At 45.2% G+C, this 23,324-nt stretch overlaps 1 protein-coding gene and 2 long non-coding RNA genes across 3 annotated transcripts in view; 1 reads left to right on the plus strand and 2 right to left on the minus strand.

Moving 5' to 3' along the window:
- The window catches only part of LOC130265847 (zinc finger protein 208-like), a 282,407-nt gene that overhangs the window by 38,065 nt on the left and 221,018 nt on the right, over positions 1-23,324 (minus strand). The window lies entirely within an intron of this gene.
- LOC130265865 (uncharacterized) overlaps positions 1-23,324 on the plus strand; it is a 57,456-nt gene that overhangs the window by 24,470 nt on the left and 9,662 nt on the right. The window lies entirely within an intron of this gene.
- On the minus strand, positions 4,881-10,335 carry LOC130265867 (uncharacterized). Its single transcript, XR_008842689.1, has 3 exons — positions 10,041-10,335; positions 9,907-9,965; positions 4,881-5,005 (listed from the first exon to the last, which is right to left on the minus strand). It is a non-coding gene; the product is annotated as an uncharacterized LOC130265867 (long non-coding RNA).

The following is a 23,324-nucleotide window of genomic DNA, read 5'->3' on the forward strand; positions in this document are numbered from 1 at the left end:
ATGTCCACGCTGCTCGGCAAGAAACAAAGGACTGGTTTAATGAACTGTTCAAGGGCTGGGGGTTTTCTGGGTGGTGGACTTCCATAGTAAAAACCATTATGTTATTTGTTGTTATTCTTTTCCTTGTAGCAATAGCATTTGGAATCTTACGTCATTTAATATTTAAAGCCATTAATGGTATAATTTCTTCTACCTCAGCATACAATCATATAGAGATGGCAAATATAAAACAATCTAACTCTCCCACTTATCACAAATGGTGGGCAAAATAATAAATCCGGACTAGAATTAGTTTAATATCATCCCCCTACTTAAAAAACAAAAAACGGAGAGATGTTGTAATTCGGTATCTGAGTTATAAGAAATTAAATACCCTGCAAGCTTCCTTCCTGCTAGTCCCCAGTTCATGTCCCCTTTTCCGGTCCTGTGACCTCCCCCTGTGACCTTGTACCCACCGGGGGTCGGGTATGCTGATCCTAGTCCCCCTGTGTCCTCATCCCATTGGCAGCCAGCCAAGGCCACTCCCATTCCCCTCTCCTGAATACCTGGTTCGGAGAGAGATTCTCCCTGTTTCCGGCCATACCACCGCCCTGGAATAAACTGAGATTGAAAGAGCTTCTTTTGTATCCTTTTCCATCCATGCTGCGATACTTTGTCTGATCTTTAGTAATTAGTTAAAAGACACAGTGTATAGCAGCAGTGAAATGCCTCGGTGTTCATTTCCCTGGATTGGTCATCAATGTCAGGAGCCAGAGCTATCTAGTTGGTTATTATTTCAAGGACTGATAGTATATTCTTTTGTACATGAATATTAATCATAATAATAATAATGATAATAATATTTTGGTTTTACCCTAATTATGCCACTCAAATTATAAGTGGATTTTCTTTCTCCTGATATGAATTCGTTAGTGTTCCCAAGGACTTGTCCATGGTGTTGTAGGATTTGTTCTGGTGTCTGTTCATCTTTTTCCCATTTTTAGGCACTCCCTCCAGCCAGGGCTGCATCAGTTGACCACTTTTCTCTAATTAAATCATCAAATACTTGGATTCCCAACTGATTTCTCTGGAGTAGCAGAAACACCCCATATAACATAAACACTCTATATAACATAACCCTAATACACCCTATATAACCTAGACAGTCACAGCACATGCTGAAGTGGGGAGAGGGATATTCCCCCCCACTTTTTTTTGTGAAGTTTTCACAACATTCTGCATTTGCTGTTTCCCTTTACAGCTTAACCAGTTTCTGTTGCTGTCAGATATTGTTACTATGGGCTCTGCCTCTAGTTGTGCAAATTCCATCTATGCAAGCAGGCAGAGCTTGGGGTGAGGGACAGAGGGAACCAGCCCAATTCCTACCCCAGGCAAGAAGACCCTGGTACGTTGTCCACACTTTGCCCCGGCAGTGTTCATTTGCATTTGTAAAGCTTCTCTCCTGAGTGTCTGGAACCCATGCTTTTGTTCAAGAGCAGCCGTTGGATGACTCATTATGTGCCCCCCCCAATCTGTTTTTTTTTTTCTCTTGTTTCCTTTTAAACAATATTCTATTAACTGTTTATGTTATAAATGAGCGCAATGGGCCATAAAAGATCGAATAACAATTTAAAAGATTTATTGGTTACAGAAGGCAAAAGCAAAATAAGCGCTGGGCGACAGAGGAGTCCTTGCTCCACTACCTGCCGCACCCCACCCCCCTTAGTTTGTTCCTTTTAAGCTGTTCAGTTTTCGGGTTATGTGCTCCTCCCCCAGTAGTTTTGCGCATGCTCCTCTAGTTGCTAGGGGGTCTTCTTCTGCCTTTTGGTGGTCGAGGGATGAAGGTGAGTAGTCTTTCTCAGCCGCTGACCCTTTTCCTTATAAGGTGATCCGGCGGTTTTGTTTTTTTTTTATGCAAGCAAAACAGAACACAGCCTGGCCTCACTTCTCAAGGTCTATCAAAGCAAGCAAGTAAGCAAAGCAAAACAATTAACAAGTCTTGGAGATATCCTCCCAAGGTCAGGCAATCAAAGCAAAACAATTTACACCCTGGCCTCACAAGTCCTGGCGATATCCTTCAAGGCCTGTCAGGCGAACAAAAGGCTCCTCATTCATTACAAGTTCCCCCTTTGTCTATATTATTACTTTTGTTCGCTAAATCTTTGTAATTCCCTCCTACTTAACTCCAGATAATCTTTTGCCTCTTCCCCATTTAAGGCTTCATATTTTGCTCGTATTAACATGAGGTGAGCGGCTTCTAACCTGCTTTTTACAATGCTAATTATTTTGTTAAAAATACAGGGGCCGAAAGCAAGCCCTAAAATTATTAAAATTACTGGTCCAGCTATGGTTGACAAGAGAGTCGTTAGCCAGGGAGAATATTTAAACCAAGATTCATACCAATTTTATTGGGCCTCCCTTTCTCTCTTGCGCTGCTCCAGTTGTTTTCGGAGCTCAGCCATGGTGTCAGTTACTATCCCAGTGTGGTCTGCATAGGTGCAACACTCCTCTCGCAAAGCCACACACAGTCCCCCTTGCTGTAAAAACAGCAGGTCTAATCCCCATCTATTCTGCAATACAACTTCCGAAAGAGATCTTACTGATTTTACGAGACCTTCTATTGCCTTTTCTATTTTACTTAAATCTTTATCTACTGAAATTCTGAGATCCTTAAATCCTTGCTGTTGGTTCACTAAGGAAGCCACTCCTGTCCCCACCCCAGCACTTCCTATACTTAGTAATATAGCAACTGTGAGGGCTGTAAACGGTTCTCGTTTCTCTAAGTGGTGTTTTGGAGTGAATTGATGAGCATACACATAGTCTTTTGGGTTGTATACAATCCGGGGGACTACTATGACCTGAATGCAGTATTCGGATGTTTCATTGAAATGAGATATTGATATACACAGGGTTACCCCTAATGTGTTACAAACCCACTTGGTGTTTGCAGCAGGGATCAACCATTGGGCCGGTTTGCGGGAGTCGATTATGGCCATTTTTACCCTGCAGAGGTGGTCTTTATCCCGAGGTATGTTGCCTATACACCTCCCCTTCCCAGTTACCTGAGCCACCGATACCCCTGGGGTGCTTTCTTTTCCCCTTTTCCAAAGGCACAAGGAGAGATTGGTCCCGTTTATTTTTCTAGACTTTGCTACAGAACCTAAGGCTTCATAAAAGGGTGGATTAATACTGTAGCACAACCAGCACTCTTTAGTTAAATTGGGGTATGTGCCATTTAACACCCTAAAGGTGGCTTGTAGGATCTTCCATAGGGTCCCTCTACTTGGTTGTGTCATGGCCGTGGTCTCCATTAACTGTGATCTATTATTGGCCTCCGTGAAATTTTCTGGGGTCATGTTGTCTAAGTCACCTTGATTTATTATTGTGGCTTCTGAGTCTGTTATTGCAGGATTCTGTCCAACAGGTTGAGGATCGTGGGGTACAATTTCCTTCTTTATAACAATATGCCCCCCCCGGTCTTTCCCGGGTTCCCATATTCTAACTCCCCAGAATTTTCCTACTACCCATCCTGGGTCTTGGGGTTGCGTGACATTAAGATAGACCCATTTGCAAGTACCGATATAATTCACCACCCCTGACGGATCTGTCCAGGGCTTTTTACATCCATGTGGACCTCTTTCAACCCTTAAGTATTTATCTTGGATTTGGACCGACCATCCCAGGGAAATTGTTTCACAGCCCCAATATTCACAGTAAAATTCTCCAGGGTAGTTACAGTATGACCTCCCTGGGTTAGATGCTGGACACATGTAGAATACACTATAGGGGCTAGAACCCGTCCTATCAAGTAGGTCATCCAGGGTTATGTTAAAGCTAGGACCTCTCGAAGTAATTTGTGTTTGAATTTCTTTCTGACCTTCCCATTTTATTAGTGACCATTTAAAGGATTCATGGCTTGCAGATACACTCACCCAAAAGATCATATGTACTATCCCTAATTGGAGGTAGTAGCTTCCCCCTTTTCCGCAACAGCCCTGCCGAGATTTTCTTTCCCAACTACAGTTTAAGTTTTTCTTTTCCCCGTGTTTCTGACGGTCTCGGATTTCTTGCTTCTCTTGCTTCTTGTTGTTGTTTGGGTGACCTCCTCCACAGTTTTCCCGTCCTCTGCCTTGCCCATCAACTCGGTTGCATTGAGCTATGGGGAGTTCCATCTTCTCAGCAGCAGGAGTATTCTTCAGGAGGGGTGTTTGACCCTTGCTTTTTGATAAGTTTTATGTATTTATACCACTTGCGGTTCTTAATCGGAGGGGTATAGCAACTAAGTTCAGGTACCCACCGTCTGCACAGGGTGGCTACTATCCTGGCCACAAATGGGGCAGGTTCGTTAGATTGATAACAATAGAATTGGAGGTTTATCCCTTTTGCAAAAATTTTCCACCACTCTTCAGACCCTCTTAAAAGTTCTCTGGCAGCCACTTTGGTAGCCAGGACCTGAGAGGTGAGTAGCCTTTGGTCCGAATAACAATTTTTACACACTCCCCTTGGAGGGTAACTGTTGCTGCAATGGGTCCACCACTCCTCCTTACAAACTAAACAAATAAAGCATACAAAAGGGTTTCAATTCCCCCAGCAATTTTCAACATTACATCTTATTCTTACTGCTCTATTCAGCAGATCTTCCCCCCTCCCCCACTGGTGCTGCTGTTGCTCGGAGCTCTACTAGGAAGGAATAGTATCTTGGATCCCACAGTCTATCTCCCACATGGAAAAAGTCTCATACCTGTGGTGGGGTGAGAATAATGTAATTTGTCTTTTAATTAGAGCTTACTCGCTTCTTGAGTGTCAGTTTCAGGCTCCCAGGTGTGCCTTTTACTTCCCACCCAGGGTCGTTGGCAAATTTAGACGGATTTACTGGTCCCTTGATTCGGCTTGCGTGAGTCCACCCTTTTTCTGCTGTGCGTACCGCTGTGTCTGTTGTAAGCAACACCTGGTAAGGTCCTTCCCACTTGGGTGTTATCGGATTTTCCTTCCAACTTCGGACCAGTACCCAGTCCCCGGGCTGAACCTGGTGTAATACAAGATCTAATGGTGGTCTCTGAACCAACATTCCCTTTTCCCATAGCTGTTTTTTGAATTTCATTAAAGCTATTAAATACTCGTTAATGTATCGTTCACTAACGTTTGGGTTTGTCTGTGCCTTTTCTAAACTATAGGGCATGCCATATAACATCTCGAATGGGGAAATTCCCAAATCCGCCCGGGGCTGAGTCCGAATGTTCAGCAAGGCTAGGGGAATGCATTTTACCCATGATAATTTTGTTTCTAGTACCAATTTAGTAAGTTGTTTTTTTATTTCTCCATTCATCCTTTCTACCCGGCCTGAACTTTGAGGGTACCAAGGAGTATGTTGTTCCCATTTTATTCCTAATGCTGCTGCCAGCTCCTGAGTTACCTTTGATGTAAAGTGCGGCCCCTTATCAGAGTCAATTGTTTCTGGTACACCATACCTGGGGACTATCTCCTCCAGCAGGGCTTCTACTACTGTTCGTGTGGTTTCCTTTGATGTCGGGAAGGCTTCCACATAATGAGTAAGATGATCTACTACCACTAAAAGATATTTAATCCTCCCCACCTTTGGCAATTCGGTAAAATCCACTTGAATATTTGCAAAGGGTTGTTTTGCTAGAGGCCTTCCCCCATAGGGTAATTTTCTGAGGTTACTTCGATTTACCCGCAAACAGGTAGGACATCCCTTTGTGATATGTTTAGCTATATCGTGGAGCCCGATGCTCATGTACCTAGCAGCAAAGTGATCCACCAGCCCCTGGGCTCCCCAATGAGTTTTCTGATGTAACTTATACAATACCCTCTGAGCTATCGCCTTTGGTAGCATTTCCCGGCCGTCTGCTAATATCCACTTTCCTGCTTCCTCTGTAACACCCATTCTTCTAAGTCTCTCTTTCTCCTCATTCGTAAAAATTGTATCAGTGTTTTCACCGTCCTTGACTCCATCTTTTCCCCTTTGCCCCCCTTTTTCTTTTAGGACCATTTCCTTTAGGGCTGCCCATTTTGCCTCCTGATCTGCAGCGTTGTTCCCCCTGCTTTTTAAATCTATTCCTCGTTGGTGTCCCTTTAAATGAACCACTGCTAACCTTGTCGGCCCTCTCAGAGCTTTTAATATCTCAACTATAAGTTTCTGGTGTATCAAATCCTTCCCCTGTGAGTTGATAAGGCCCCTTTCTTCCCATAGCTTTCCAAATGTATGGACTACTCCAAATCCATATCTAGAATCAGTATATATTGTCCCCTCCTTCCCCTCAAGAAGTTTCAAGGCCCTTAATATTGCATATAATTCACATGCCTGGGCAGACCATGATCTATCTAATGCACCCGACTCTACCACCTGTAAGTTCGGACCCTGCACTATTGCATACCCTGATTTTCTTTTCCCTTCTATTACCCTGGAGGATCCATCCACGAAAAGTCTTTCACCACTTTCTAATTCCTCTTCTTCTAAATCCGGTCTAATCTTCGTCTGCTCCTCTATTGTAACTATACAGTCATGGGTCAAACACTCATGCTCTGGTTCCCCGTATAAAAATGCGGCTGGGTTCTGTAGTGCAGTGGTTTCTAACGTCAAATTGGGTGCCTCTACCAGAATTCCTTCATACTTTAGAAGCCTAGCATCTGAAATCCGTTTTTCTGCTTTTTGCTGTAATACGCTCCGGATGTTGTGAGGAGACATTACTTTGAGATTACCATTAAATTAATTTTTCTAGCTTCTTCCACCAATAGGGCACATCCGGCCACTATTTGTAAACAGGTTGGCCAGCCCCTACTCACAGGATCTAAAATTTTTGATAAATATGCAACGGGCTTCTTTTTCCCTGCCCAATCCTGGGTAAGTACCCCAAATGCAATACCCTCTTCTATGTTTACAAATAAGAAAAATGTTCTCCTCACATCCGGGAGGCTTAAGACCGGGGCATGGACCAAACTTTCCTTTAATTCCTGAAGTTTCTCTGTGTCTTCTTGACTCCATTTCATTAGCCCTTCCTGTGTTAATTTATGGTAAAGAAATCTAGCTTTACTGCTATAATTTTCAATCCACTGCCTGCAGTACCCAGTAAGTCCTAAAATTTGATGAACTTGTCTCTTGTTTTTTGGAATAGGTAGTGACATAATTGCTTGGATCCTTTCAGGGTCTATTCTTTTCTCTCCCTTCTTTAAATAGTGCCCCAAATATTTTACCTCCTCCTCTACAAACTGGAGTTTAGTCTTAGAAACTTTCAACCCCTTAAGTCCCAGAAAGTTCAACAGCCTTATACTTTCTTTTCTTACATTCTCCTCATGTTCCCCTGCTAGAAGCAGATCATCTACATATTGTATCAGGGTTACTCTCGGTCCTGTTTGGTAATCCTGCAAAATTTGTTCCAATGCCTGTCCAAACAAATTTGGAGATTCTGCAAACCCCTGGGGTAACACTGTCCACCTCAGCTGTTGCCTCCTTCCTGTATAGGGGTCCTCCCATTCAAATGCAAAGTAATCCCGGCTTGCCTTGTCGAGAGGGCAAGCCCAAAAGGCATCCTTTAAATCTATGACACTATACCATAAGTTATTAGGCCCCAATTTACTTAAGAGTGTATATGGATTTGCCACCACGAGGAACCGAGCCACTGTGCGTTTATTAATTTCCCTTAAGTCGTGTACTAACCGATAAGTGCCATCTGATTTGCGCACAGGGAGTATCGGTGTGTTGAAGGGTGACATGCATGGTTCTAGCAGCCCCTTGCTCAACAATCTATCTACCTCAGGTTTTAATCCTCGTCGACCCTCAGGGGATATGGGATATTGCTTTATTTTTACCGGGACTTCCGGATTTCTAATAATCACCGAAAATGGGGCTATTTTTAGCTGCCCCACGTTTCCTGGATTATACCATACTTCAGGGTTTATCTTTTCTTCGTCCTCCACTCTGAGAGGACAGAGTTTAATTTGCAGTTCCTTCTCTACTACTTCTATCCTAATTCCTAGTTCTATAATCATATCTCTCCCCAGTACATTATATTCAGATTCTGATACTAACAAAAAGTCTCCCAACCCAATTCTTGATTCTGATTTAACGGTCACCCTTTTAATAACCCCCACCTCAAAGGGTTCTCCCTTTGCTTCTACTACCGTGGCAGTCTCTTTAGATAGACTACATCCTTTTGGCAAAAACTGAATAGTTGATCTTTCAGCTCCTGTGTCAACCAGAAAAACTATTTCCTGGCCATGGGGACCCACCTTTAGTTTTATCAAGGGCTCCTTATGATGTTTCTATGTCCCCAAGAGATAGAGCCCCTGACCCCTCTAATCTGTCTTGAACTCCTTTTCATCCTGAATCCTGACCCTACACTCTTTCTTGAAATGTCCTTTTTTCCCACAATAAAAATACACCTTAATGTCCTGTCTCTCCCTTGAATCCCTAGACTCCTTAAGCTCTCTTACTGGCCGCCTCTGTCTCCCTCTGACCCTGTTCCCTACTTTCTTGTACCGCAGCAACCATCATTCTAACTTGCCGTTTCTGACTTTCCTCTTCCCTTCGGACATACACCTTTTGGGCCTCTCTCAATAGCTCATCTAAGCCTCTATCCTGCCAATCTTCCAGCTTTTGTATCTTCTTCCTTATATCTTCCCAAGATTTAGACACAAAATGTACCTTCAACACTGCCTGTCCCATTTGACCATCTGGATCCATTCCTGAATAAAGCTGGAAATTCTTTCTCAACCTCTCTAACCACTCTGTGGGGGTTTCATCCTTCTTTTGTCTGTCATTAAATGCTTTATTGATGTTCTGGCCTCTCAGGACTGATTCCCTAATTCCCTGAACTATGATTGTCCTCAGGTCCTGCATGGGTGTTCGATGTGCAGGATTCTGATGATCCCACTGAGGATTTTGAAGGGGCCATTTGGTGTTAGCTGCAGGACCCTGAGCGTGTTGGGTGTCCCAGATACGCATGCCCTCCCTCCTAATCATATTTTTCTCTTCGGCCGTAAACAGGATGTTCAAAATGGACTGTAACTCCTCCCAAGTGTACATATTAGGACCCAAAAATTGGTCCACTCTTTCTGCAACTCCCAGCGGGTCTTCTAATAAATGTCCCATTTCCTTCTTAAATTCCCTAACATCCCCTGAACTGAGGGGCACAGATATAAATCCTATTCCTGCCTGAGGACCCCCCATAGGCATTTCTCTCAATGGGAATAAATTTTCTTGTTGTTTCCTAGATCTCCCTCTAGTGACTGGTCCTGAGTAGCTCAAATGATCTGAATCCGAATCCTCCTCTGGGTGGGGGCAGGGGCCTGCGGTGGGGGCACGTGTGGAGGGGGTACCATCAAGATTTCTTCTTTCCTACCTCCCTTTTTCTTATTTTTGTTATTCCCTTTTTCGGTCAATTTAAAGATAAAAACCTCAGGACGGGCTATCCAGATTTTTGCATACTCACTTTCCTCCAAACAAACAGGTTTTTTTGTATTTACCCAAATATTTAATCTCTGTTTTATCCAATCCTCTGTTGACCCAAATATTGGTCAAAACATGTTTCTTGAAATCTCCTTCCCACCCCAGACTTCTACACAGTAATATATCATTTTAGCCTTATCCTTTCCTTCCGTTCTAGGGAAATGGTCCCAATTTTCCAGTAAAAATCCCAAGGGACTATCTCTAGGTATGGGTGGGAGTTTAACGTTTGCAGGAGGTTTACTCTTCCCCTGCCCCATTTCCTCCGGAGTACCTTCACTCACACCAAAAATCACTTTCGCTTCCCCTGTTTCATGGCCCACGCCCTCGCGGGTCGATGGGAACCACACTACTAAGGGGCCGCACTCGCTTGGGGAATCTGGCTGCCAGTCCCCCTCTCACACACACACCACACGTTGTACTCCGGGATCCCGACCCCGCCCGAACGGATCCCTTATACTTACGTGTCCTGCGTCTTCGTCCGGACTTTGTGCACAAAATTTAAGGGGTCAATTGGGCCCTCCTACCTTTGCTTTTGCTTTCTTAATTTTAGGTTGGTCGGTCGAGGTTGGGGTAGGACCCCCGTCCCTTGGGCCACCAAAATGGTGGGGCGTGCCTTCCCGCAGGCAGAGAGCCCCTCCAAAATCTCGATCCGAGTCACGAGGCCAAAATTGTTATAAATGAGCGCAATGGGCCATAAAAGATCGAATAACAATTTAAAAGATTTATTGGTTACAGAAGGCAAAAGCAAAATCAGCACTGGGCGACAGAGGAGTCTCTGCTCCACTACCTGCCGCACCCCACCCCCCTTAGTTTGTTCCTTTTAAGCTGTTCAGTTTTCGGGTTACGTGCTCCTCCCCCAGTAGTTTTGCGCATGCTCCTCTAGTTGCTAGGGGGTCTTCTTCTGCCTTTTGGTGGTCGAGGGATGAAGGTGAGTAGTCTTTCTCAGCCGCTGACCCTTTTCCTTATAAGGTGATCCGGCGGTTTTGTTTTTTTTTTATGCAAGCAAAACAGAACACAGCCTGGCCTCACTTCTCAAGGTCTATCAAAGCAAGCAAGTAAGCAAAGCAAAACAATTAACAAGTCTTGGAGATATCCTCCCAAGGTCAGGCGATCAAAGCAAAACAATTTACACCATGTCATCCATGTAATGATAACAGTACGCAACAGGAAACTGCTCGTGGACTCCGGGCAAGGCCTGAGCCACATACCATTGACAGATAGTTGGGCTATTACAACAGCCTTGTGGCAAAACTTTCCATTGATATATCTGTCCTGGCTCAGAATTGTTAACTGCAGGCACTGTAAAAGCAAATTTTGGTCTGTCATCAGGACACAAGGGAATTGTGAAAAAGCAATCCTTCAAATCAATGACCAGAATGTCCCATCCAGCAGAGAGCATGGTGGCTGAGGACATACCAGGCTGCAATGTCCCCATGCTCTCCATCACTGCATTAATCGTTCTTAGATATTGTAACAATCTCCATTTCCCTGATTTTTTTTCTTTATAACAAAAATGGGGGTACAGGGACTATTAGAAGGTGTCCCTGCTGTAACTGTTCCTGAACCAATTGATGAAGGATGATCAATTTAGTTTTTGCTAGGGCCACTGATTTTGCCAGATAGGGGTATTGTTCAGCCACTGTAAAGGCATCATAGGATAATTTTCACCCTTCATTTTACAAAAATGTGCTTCAATTCACATCCCCCCAGGCTGTCAAAACATCCTGCCCCTAGAAGTTGATTGGGGCTGTGGTAATGTAGAGTCGGACTGTGGCCATCTGCCCTTCAAAATTTTTGATCAACACAGGTCTTTGACTTACAAAGGTCTGTGTTGCACCTTCCAACCCTTCAATAGCGTGGCCAAGCAGGGCCGTTGGCCACGTGGGAGGCCAGACAGGAAGGGAGATTACCATTACATCTGCCCCGGATAGATAGATATATCAAACCTCTGAGGTGGACTGGCACCGGGTAACGTCAGAGTGCACAATATCTGTGGGCACTAATCAGAGATGTCCGTAGTCCAAAAGACTTGTGGCGGTCCCATAGATCCAAAACCACCGCCTTTACGATCTTGCTAATCAGCCCTGAAAACACATGAATGAAAAGGCACAGCTGAGTAATATGAGTTCCTGCTGGGATAGTGACAGGGGGACAAGGCGTAGAAACTAAAGCAGAGATTTGACTTGTAAAGTCAGCATCTATGACACCTGGGTGAACAAAGATTCCATGGAGAGCAGCACTAGATGATCTCACAAGTTGTGCACTCAGTCCTTGGCCTAAGGGTCCAAAGGCATCCAGAGGAATCTTATGTACACTGTTAGAATCTAGGGTGACTGTTGTTGTGGTGTGTACCTCCACCCCGGCTGATCCATGGGTGCTGGTTGAAGATTGGCTGAGGAAACCTGTGTCAGTGCTGGGTTCTGAGGTACTGCTTGTATCTGCACTCTACCCCTTGGTGCTCATCTGTCCGTTTCCCTGGCCCCTCAAGCATTAATCATTAGCATGTGTTTTTGATTTACATTGATTTGCAAAGTGACCTGGTTTTCTGCACTTGGAACATAGAAAAGTAGGCTCATCAGCCTTTTGCTGCTGTGGTTTCTGCTTATCCTTGCCTTTTTTTTTCCTCCTGTTTCTCTTGTCCATCCCTGAAATTGTATGATGCCACATGGCAGCTGCTAGAGTAGAGACCTCATGGTCTATGATACCTACATTAGCACATGCCTGAATCATGTCAGTTAATGATGAATCTCCTGGCAAAGCCTGTATAATCTTTTCACAATCGACATTTGCATTGTGTCTGGCCAGGTGTTTGCCTAATAGTTGCCTTAGATTATCATCCTCAACCTGTTTTTCCAAGGCTGCTGCCACCTTCTCAACAAACTGTAACAATGGTTCTCTGGGACCCTGAACTATTTTTACATATCTTGGCTGCCTCTATCGTCTTTAGCATTGCTGCAAATCGTATTTTTTGGCACTGTTCAAGGACCAGAGGGTCCCAGGTAGCCTGAATATCAGGATTAGAAAAGCAGTGCCGGGCCATTAGAGCATCACTTCCCACTGCAAACCTGGGATCTGTCTGAGGGCACTGCCTATTCTCTGCAGCTGCCTTTTCAGCCATCTCTCTCCAATTACCTTAAAAAAATTGAACAGGCTGAAACTGCACTTGGCCTATATGCTTGATATCATATGGTGCCAGCAAATCTGTTTTCAATACTCTAATAATTCGCATAACATGTGTAAAGCCAAGCCCATATCATGCAACATTGTCCTGTAAATCCTGGACTACACACCAGGCTATGACATTGTGTCTATCATGTTGTCCTGTACTAGGGACTGCTTTAAACACGAGAAAGGCTTGAGCTCCCCTTTTATTTGGATGCCATCACTACAATTTTGCGGCAATTCCCCCCCAGAGATCAGATTGAGATCACCAGCATCCACCTAAACACTCTCCTCCACTCCCTTCCTATGAGTGACACCACCCCTGGGCATGCCCATGCATTCTTAACAAATCCTAGTCACCCTGTTGCAATGCTCAAAGCCTGACTGCTTCCCAAAAACTAGGGTGATTTTTAGGTCTTACAGTGACTGAACACGGGAGAAGCGTCCAGAGATGGTTCTGGGGGAAAACCGGTGGACTGTTATGGTGTCGGCTCTCTGAAGCGAAGGCACGCTCCTGAAGTGGGGGATGTGGCCCATCGGTGGCGTCAGCATAGGGTGGGAGCGAGGAAGATGGCACCTGCCTGATGGAAGATGGCAGGACTACTGGAGACATTGATGGAAAGGGCCCACCTGCAGGCGCATGAGCAGTGACATCTTCCCTATCCAGCGAGGCAGGATGTGGCACTGGAAGCTGTGGGAGGGGTCAGCACTGTCCCCAGTGAACCTGATGCCCTGGGTGGGCAGGCTGTGATGCTGGGAGTAAAGTAAGGCAGCTCCACCCCTGCAGGAGCAGAGGAGGGCACCCGTGTCCCCACCCTAGTGAACAGGCTGAGCTCAGACTGCAGCGATGAGGGAGGGGCTGGCACCACCCTGTCATCTACAGCAGGTGGCGCCTGCAGCCCTGCCCCGGCGGGCTCACATCTGCCACAAGTGCAGACACCATTGCCACAGGCTGCCATTGCGGTCTACACTTGTCCTGGTTTGAAGGACAGGTATCTTCCAATAAAGCCAGAAGCTTCTCTTTGAAATGGAGAATGTAAACCCCCTCCAAATTATTATAATTTTGAAATTAAGGGGCTCTCAGGCAAAGATATGGGAATTAGGAATAACAGTTCTTTACTAGGAAAATTAAACTAGAAATACAGTATTACAAAGAACAATCCCCAAAACACTGAGTCAGAATACAATGTGACACCCTGTCAGTCAGGGTGTTGGTAGCAGTCTAATTAAATGGTGGCTACAATCTTCCTGCAGTGGCAGATGTGGTTCAGCTGAAGCAGTGCTCCTGTAGAAAAGTGCAGTTTTCCTTTGAAGGTCCAGAGATGATGTGGAAAGGCCCAGTGTTCCTCTGGAATCCAGTGGAAAGACGGATAACTTACTGTTCAAAATCTCAGGATTTTATCTAAGTAGGAAATGCTTGGCTCCTCCCCCTGGCTGGAGCATCTCCCAATGGGATGATGTAATTTTATCAGTCATACAGTGGAACTTAATGGGACAGCAGAAGATGATATCTTCCTGGAGGGAGGATGGTTTGTGGAAAAGATAAAGATGATTGCCTCACCTTAGCTTAAAGATGGCCCATTAGCAGATAGCATGTGCCACGGAGATAAGGAAATCACTACCCCACCCAGCTTCAACAAATGATGATAGAATACATATTTCTGGCCACATCAACCCAACACAGCATCGCAGCTGCTACCTGCTCTGCTACTGCAGCTGCCTCATGAGCCGCCACCGCAGCTCAGGCAGCTGCATCCATAGGGAAAAACAGTGCATGCGCAGCTCCTGTAGGTGGCAGTGGAGGAGCAGTGGGAGTAACTGTCACAGTGATGTCAGTAGGTGTCCAGCCCTGCACAGGCAGTCCGGACTTAGGCACCTTGTGGAGGGGGGGTAGCGATCACTCCCTGAAGTTCTAATGGGGAGGGGCAGTTGGCACCATTATCTGCTGCCGCAGTTGGCTGCCCCATCACCGCTTGGGAGGGATATATTGGTTTAATGTAATCTTTTAGGGAAGGGTATACGGGCAGAACAATCTTTAGGTGAAGGGTTCATTGCATGGGAGGTTTCTGGGCTTGGCAGATTTCTGAGGAAAGTCACAGAGCAAGGGATCTCTGCGCCTTTCTTGTCCACTGACAGACTGGAAGGCAGATCCTTCCTCATCCTGTTCGGATGCTGGACCTGATTCACTTCTCTCCTGTGCCTAACTATCTTGTGAGGTTCAGCCTGTCATACTTGCTTTAATAATTCCCCAGGTACCTATTAGAGGGGAAACTGAAATGTCCCCTCTCTGAAGAGGGTCCCATAGATGTTCCCCAAGCGTTCCCTACACTGTCGGAGAGAATGCAACTTTTGGATCATCTGGGAAGCTGCAATCTTTTGCTCAAGTTAACAACATGCACAGGTCTTTATCTGAGACTAGAGTTTCCATGCCTGCCAAAACATTTCTCCATATTGAGAGTACAGTTTCCTGTTCTTTAAATAGTTGGCTTCCCATCTTTAAAGAGAGCTTTGTCCTCTAGCAACTAAGCCAGGGGGTTTGCTGCTCCAAAACGAGTCAATAGGCTCCCATCTATATGCCCATGTTCCAATAAAATTGTTCTTCTCAAAGGAGGACAGAAAACACAGTACCTCTCTCAATGAGGGAGGAAACAGTCCAGTGTATCCCATGGACCTCCTGTCCCACTGCAGCCAAGGGGGGCGGGGGGCGGGGTCCATGGCTTCCCAGATGGCTCTCACTCTGGCCGAATACGGCAGTGGTTCTGGCCCCAGGCTCTACTGTCCTGGTCTTCCGGGTTGCTCAGGCTGCTCACGGCTCCGCTCTGGCCAGGATTAACCTAGCTCAAGCCGTAGCTCCGGTTCTGACCGACCTCAAAGGATCTGTTCCAGTCCTGCAGTCTTCCAAGCACACGGATGTATCCCACTGCTATACACATCAGTGATTGTTCGAGTGCAATCTCGCTCAAGTGCAATCTCAGTCAATTGCAATCTCGATGGGACCTCCAGATGTCGCTGTAAGGCCAGGAAGCATCGAAAGAATACAGCAACACAGGCTTCCTCCAGAAAGCAGAAGAAGCAAATTATTGAAGAAGCACACATGTTTTTATAGACTGGTTTGCAGAACCAGAAATAGAATTAAGCTCAAGAAAGGCAACACCTCTTATAAAAATGCTTTTATCAAAACATCACGTTTGTCACACACTCCTCCTCTGCACAACAGCAGGTGCTATGTTGCATTTTAGGCCATAGGTGAGCGGCGAAAAGCATAATGCAACATAGTTCCTCATGCAATCAAAAAGGAAAAGAGAGAGAGCTTTATTTAAAGAAACACTACACTTTATATAGGGTAGTACATGAAAAACAAAATAGAAAAGACTCATTGGTCCAAGATGGCAACACCTCTTTGAAAACATACTTTCTGCAAAATGTGACGAGACACTCACACAGCTCTCATGTACCCTGCAGGTGTATAATCATAGTTATAATTTCTTGTCCTTGAGCATGCTAGGAAGGCAAGGCTTCAAGGCTGCTTTTTCCCTGGTGTCACGATGGCTCAACCTGAGCAGGAGTCATGATGGTTCATTCAACCCCAGGGTGCAAAAGACAAAAGACAAGAGACTCAGATTTGTTTAGCAGAAAGCAGTAATGCAGTTTATTGTTTACAAGGGGGAGAGAGAGAGAGAGAGAGAGAGGGTGAGAGAAAGAAAGGATGGGGTATAGCTACCAACAGACGGGATGCATCCTGGTGGTCATCTAATGATAGACGTGTCCTCAATCCATTGGGGAGAAAGAGATCTCGAAGTCTTCTTTAAGAAAGTCACTTTTTATAGTCCTTTTCCAAAGCGAGTGGCCTCTGGCCAAAAGGTGGGGAGATTTATGGACTATTGTATGTGGAGTTCATAGCCCCATGACGCAGGTGCAGGGACAGGGTGAGATAACCAGTACCCTGCAGCGTACCATGACAAGCACCAGCACAGCTACAAACAGTCCTTGGCCCGCAAGCATCCACCTCGGCCAGGCCGGAGCTCCTGTTCAGGGCAAGCGGTGCAATCTCAGGTCTTAGTCTCTGATGATGGTCGTGAAGCAGATCAGAGAAACTTCAGACTGACTCTTACACCTGGTTCCCAGCAGAATCCAACAACAGTGCTAGACTTTGTTATTAATTCTTTCCCTTCTGTTTTCCTTGGAGTAGCTTGGGAAAACTCACACTGTTTTTTTCCCTCGCTCTCAGCAGCATCCATGCCCTTTAAAATTCCTTTCCCCAATGCAAAGGCAAAACAAGCCTGATTACAGAAATAAGATTTTTTAAAAATTTAAATTTGATATATTGAGAGCTGAAGTGGAATTCTGCCGTTGTCTTCCCCAGCAGCTGTGGGAGTGCAGGCACAGAAATCCAGCAAAGCTCCAGCAGTGGCAGCAAGGATTGACCCGAGTGGCTGGAGATGCTGAAGGAGGGTGCCCAGGCAGAGGATTTGAGCAGAGGATGTGTGGGCAGGCCCAGGGGCTTCCCCCGCTGTGGAGCCCTGGCTGCTGCTGCGTTGCCTTCAGTGCAGGCTCAGTGGGGCCTCCCATGCTGGTGCTGCAGTCGGGAAGTGCAAATCTGCAGGGCTTGAAAGCCCCTGAGCCCAGGGTGAGGGGTCCCCCCGTGCTGAGCTGTGCTGGGGCTGTTTCTGTGCTCAGGGACACTTGGAATGCCCCATGGCACTTCGCCACCAGTGGTGCTTCTTTGCACTCCTTAGGCAGGACCTGATGTCCTGGTTGGATGTTGGTAACAACAAAGTGCCAAGGCAGGCTCTGTGCCAGACCAGCTTCCTGTGGGAGAGATTTCACAAGAGAGAGAATTCTGTCCACAGACTGTTTGAAATATACATCCCTTATCTCCACCCCCAGTAGGTGGAGAATTACCAGGGTAAGGAATTCCGAAGATCAGTTCCAAGGTAGATAATTGAGTGTCCGCCCTTGGTCTAGCTCTTATTCTTCCCAATGGCAATGGCAATAGCCATATCCGTGTCATTTTGGTTTTAATCACCAGCTTCCAAAGGGTGTTTGTTTATTTCCCCATTCATTCTTTCTACCTGACCTGAGCTCTGGGGGTGCCAGGGCTTGTGGATGTCCCATTGTATTCCTAAAGCAGCCATAAGCCCCTGAAGGATCTTTAGTGTGAAATGAGTTTCCCATCTGAGTCTATTGCTTCCACAATCCGTTGTCTTGGAATTATTTGTTTTAGAAATACCTTAATAAGTGATACAGTGATTGCTGAAGAGGTCAGAATTGCTTTTGCTACCCTGTTATCTGCGATGCTGTCTCCAGAAGATATTTGAGCCTTCCTGCTCAGGGCATTTCAGTGCCAGGCTCTTCCAAGCACACACAGCTCCGCCGGTTGAGCTGACCACGTGGGCGGTAACCTGTGCTTGGTGTAATTCCCTTTCCTTAATCAGAGCATATCTTGGAACTCTTTTCCCTTCTTCTGCCCTTGCAGACCCATCCATAAACACATTATTTCCCTCATGCCAGGGAATGTCTCATCAATCTCTCTGGAGATCTGTCACTTGAATGCAGCCATGGGTTTGTTTCCAGCCCCCTGTGCAGGCTGTTCAAACAGGAGGCTGGGTTAAAACCTTCCCCTGTCCTCAATTCTAAATCCTCCTGTGCCACTGAACATGTTTCATTCTGTAATTACTGAGCACTACTCATCCATGGAGAAATTCTTTTGGTTATCATAACTTGGTGCCAGGCTTGAAGAACAGGAGATCCTCCTGCGTTCAGTTTTTGGGCCTCAGGTCCCATTGAAGCTGTGGCTGCACAATTCTGCAGACAATGAGGCCACTCTGGCCACTGGGTTAAACATTTTAGTACAAGAATTCCTTTGACGTTGACCTGTTTGACATCCACATGCAGTTCAAATTTCCTTTCTGAGTCTGGAAGAGCCATGGCTGTGGCACCAATCATTTTGTTGTTTTTCATTTTCTAAAGTTTTTCTGTTTCTCATGCCCAAACAACAACACTGCAGCTATTTGGGTTTAAACAGTCACACAGTGTTCCAGCTGGAACAGAGAATCCTCAATCCACATCCTGCAATTCCCTGTTCATCCTCAGAATTTTCCCAGCTCAATTTTATTGCTGGGTAATGTAACTTCTGAGATTCCCTGTTCCTTCTCTGGAACCACAAAATTCAGTCAAAATATGTCCCAAATATTTAGCCTTTTTCTCCACCATTTGTGCTTTTGTTTCAAATACCCAAGGATGCTTTTTAACCTTAACATTCAGGCATTCACAGAGGCTTCTTCTACCACTTCTTCTTGTCCTCCTGATTGGAGCAAGTCATCCACATCCTTCATTAACCAAATTCCTTGGGGAAGGTGGGGGGGGTGCGGGGGGGTAAATTCTTGTGATATTTTCTGCAAGGCTTGCCCCAATAAGGCTAGTGCTTCCGTGCATCCCTGCAGAAGGACTGTCCATGTCTTTACCATTTTTCCTTCTACCTCTTGTTCCCACTCAAAGGCAAAATACAGTTTACCATCCTGTGTGAGTGGACTTCCCCAGAAAGCATCCTTTGACATCAATTACTGAATGGTGGCAGTGTGACGAGGGAACCTAGCTCAAGATGGTGTAAGGATCTGAGACTGTGGCATGCCTGGGTTTAATAACCTCATTTATTATGTTTAGGTCCTGCACCATTCTATCAATTTCATTTGATTTCTTGACTGGCAGTATAGGAGCATTATAGAGAGAGATCCCTGTCTCCAAAAGCCCTGCTTTTAGGAGGGACACAATAAAATACTGTGAGCCCTTACCTCCCTCCCTTGGAACACGGTATTGCTTTTAGGCACCACTTGCCCTGGTTGCTTCAAAGTACTTTGGAGTGGCTCCATATCTAATTTTCCCTATTTTCCTGGAGCTGCCCACACTTCTGGGTTCACTTCAGCATAGGGTCTGCCACACATTTGATACAAAGATACAACAGAACCAGCCTCTGTATCACATGTTATGATATAAATGTGCATTCCCAAATTAGCCATCAAATCCCTTCCCAGTAAATTACAATGACAATTAGGAATGAAGAAAAATTCCTGCATTTCAAACCCATCCTATGAGTGTGTCACGATCTGCTCAACCTAAGTGGGAGTTGTGATGATTCGTTTGACCCCAGGGTGCAAAAAGACAGGAGCAAAAGACTCAGGTTTTATTCGGCAGCAAGCAGCAATGCAGTTTATTGAGTGTTAACAATTCAGTTTTGTGATAGAAGAGAGAGAGAGAGAGCGAGAGAGGGAGGTAAAGGAATAAAGTAAAAGAGGAGAGAGAGAAAGGATGGGGATATAGCTACCAATAGATGGGATACATCCTCATGGTCGTGCGATGATGAAGAAGCGTCTTCAAACCGTCAGGGAGAAAGATCTCAATGTCTCTTTAGGAAAGTCACTTTTTATAGTCCTTTTCCAAAGCGAGTGGCCTCTGGCCAAAAGGTGGGAATATTTATGGACTGTTGTATGCAGAGATCGTCACTCCATGAAACAGGTACAGGAACAGGGCACTGTAACCAGTGCACTGCTCGAGAGCAGCATCCCTTGGAAATCATTCACCTTGGCCAGCAAGAACTCAGGTCCAGAGCAAGTGGTGGGGTTCTGGGTCTCCATCTCTCATGATGGTTGTGAGGCAGATCAGAGAAACTTTGGACCGACTCTTACACCACCCCGTGACCCACGAACATTGTCAAATGCACTCCTTCGTGGTGGTGTTGTGAAGTCTTCAGGACTCGTCCGAGATGATAGCATAACCCAGAAAACAGAGACAGAAAGTTGGACCGAATAGAAAAGTAGGTAAAAGATAAGGGAAAAGAAAAGGGAAAAAGTAAACAAAACAAATAATCAGTTTAACAATCAATTTCTATTTCTGATTACAAAAAAGATAATCAATGTTAATGAATTTTCAATTTCAATTTCTGATTGCTATAAGATAATCAATTTTTTCAATTAAAAACAGGTAAATTTCAAAATGCAGCACAACTAAAACAAGCAATTTTAAAACAAGCAATTTTAAAACAAGCAATTTTCAAATTACAGATCAAATAATTAATTTCATTTTAAAATGCAACCCAGCTAAAATAAGCAGTTTAAAAAAAAACAATTCTCAAATTACTAATCTAATTAATTTCATTTTAAAATGCAACACATGTAAAATAAGCAAATTTTAAAACAAAACCATGTTTTATCTTATTTTAGATCATACATTTCGGCTTGTGTCAATAGCCTTAGGGATGTCAACAGTGACCGATTTGTGTACACTGCAATTTTAGGAAAGTTACAGACAAAAAGATTTAAATGATTTTTAGTAGTCACTAACAAATCTTCTAAGAAAGCACTATCACAAGCAGTTCTTAAGCATGCACACCCATTGCCCATATACACCAGTACTGTTTCAGGAATCCCGTTCGGAATTACAGAAGTTACAGACATTCTGTTCTGTGTCTAAGCAAATATCTTGAGCTCTGGTTGCATTGCTTTCACAGATAAACCCCTGTTGTTCCTGGACAGTGCAAGTTTCCAAATTAATTGTTTGTTACTTCTCACCAATTTGACGGGCCCATTCTCTATGTTTGAAAGGATAGAGAATAGCTCAGTCATGATTCAGCCCTAATGCAGTGATAGGGAATATTGAATGTACTGAAGCATTACATTGGCATTTGTGAGCCATTCTGGAATGAGGAGTGGAACTTCCTTTGCTTGCTTCCAGGGGCTGATCGTTGAGCAGGTAAGTGGTTTGCTTCTGTGAGTCATTGAGGAATGAGGGGTGGAGCTTCCTTCGTTGCTGAGTGACTGATTATAAGAGGCCTCTGGGGAGTGTGGCCACCTGAAGCACGGTGAATAGGAGCGGGAAAACGGGCTGGGCAAACAGGGGCTGGGCAAACGGGCTGGCCTGTGGACACCGCAGCTTGAGCAGCAGCTCGTGCAGGCAGGGCAAGCAGGCAGGGTTGCAAATTTTCTTGCTAGTAAGGTGTCCTCTGTGTTGTTTTTTGGTGTTTTTTTGCTGGCTGCTTGCATTTGAGGTTTCTGTTAGTAATGGTCTTTACACGGTTGAAAACTATGTTTGGTGTAAGTGTATGTGACCAAGCGGAGCCCTCCAAAAAGGATGCATCTTTACAGACCCATTCCTGCCCAGAGTGTTTGAGCTTATCAGTGCTGTGAGGGGGTGTAGTGGAGGAGGCCTGCCTGCGGTGTGAACAGGTGAATGACCTCCTTTCACTGGTGGCTGAGCTTAAGGAGGAAGTTGAAAGATTAAGAAGTATCAGGGAAAGTGAAAGGGAAATAGACTGGTGGAGTTCAGCCATTCCATCTTTAAGGGAGGCCTCTGACCGAGAGTCTGAGAACTCATATTCCTCCCACTCTCAGGCATAGAAGGGCACCCAGTAAATGAAGGGGAGTTGAAATGGGTCCCCACTCGGGGAGGTAATAAGAAAAACCCCTCCCCATCCCCCAGCCAGATGCCACTTCAGAATGAGTATGAGGCCCTGGATCTAGAGAGCCAGCCAGATAATTTAGATGATTTAGAAGAAAATTGTCTGCCCAGTGAGCCTCCCAATTATGATTCATCTGTAGGAAGGATCACCACCTCTAACATCAAGAAGAAAAGAAGGGTAATTGTAGTAGGTGAGGTGCCCATATGTCGACCGGACCCATCCTACAGGGAAGTCTGCTGCCTCCCTGGGGCCTGGGTACGAAATATCACTGAGAGACTTCCTGGGCTGATTCAGCCCTCTGATTATTACTCACTGCTGATACTCCAGGCTGGCAGTAATGAGATTGAAAAGAGGAGTGTCAAAGTGATTAAGAGGGAGTTTAGGGCACTGGGTCAAGTAGTTGATAGGACAGGTGCACAGGTGGTGTTCTGCTCGGTCCCTTTGGTGGCAGAGAAAAATGATGAAAGAAAGAGGACTCATATCATTAACAAGTGGCTCAAGGGTTGGTGTCATCGGCAAAATTTCGGATTCTGTGATCATGGGGCAATTTTTACAGCACCTGCTCTGCTGGAACCGGATGGGATACATTTCTCTGTTAAGGGCAGAAGTTTTTAGCTCATGAACTGGCAGACCTTGCTGAGAGGGCTTTAAACTCAGTCTGAAGGGGGAAGGGGATGCATGTGGTCTGTATGGAAGCAGGCCCAAGGGTGGTAAGACTGTGTTAGGGGAGAAATCAGTGGCCCAGCTGAGGTGCATGTATACCAATGCAAGCAGCATGGATAACAAACAGGAAGAGCTGGAGGCCATGGTGCAACAGCAGAGCTATGATGTAGTCACCATCACAGAAACATGGTGGGATGACTCGCATAGTTGGAGCACTGCACTGGACAGCTACAAACTCTGCAGAAGAGACAGAAAAGGGAGAAGAGGTGGAGAGGTGGCCCTTTATTGTAAGGAGGTTTTGGATGTCATAGGTGTTGAAATTAATGATGATGAAGTTGAGTCCCTATGGGTAAGAATTAAGGGGAAGGCCAACAAGGCTGACATCCTACTGGGAGTCTGCTATTGTCCACCCAACCAGGATGAAGAGGTGGACAACTTATTCTATAAGCAACTGAACAATGTTTCAGGGTCATCAGCCCTTGTTCTTGTAGGCGACTTCAACCTACCAGAAATCTGCTGGGAACTTAATTTAGCAGAAAAATGGCATTCTAGAAAATTTTTGGAGTGTGTGGAAGATAACTTTTTGTCACAACTAGTGGGAGA

The sequence above is a fragment of the Oenanthe melanoleuca genome, linkage group LGE22 (assembly GCF_029582105.1).
Source record: "Oenanthe melanoleuca isolate GR-GAL-2019-014 linkage group LGE22, OMel1.0, whole genome shotgun sequence".
Lineage (NCBI taxonomy): Eukaryota > Metazoa > Chordata > Aves > Passeriformes > Muscicapidae > Oenanthe > Oenanthe melanoleuca.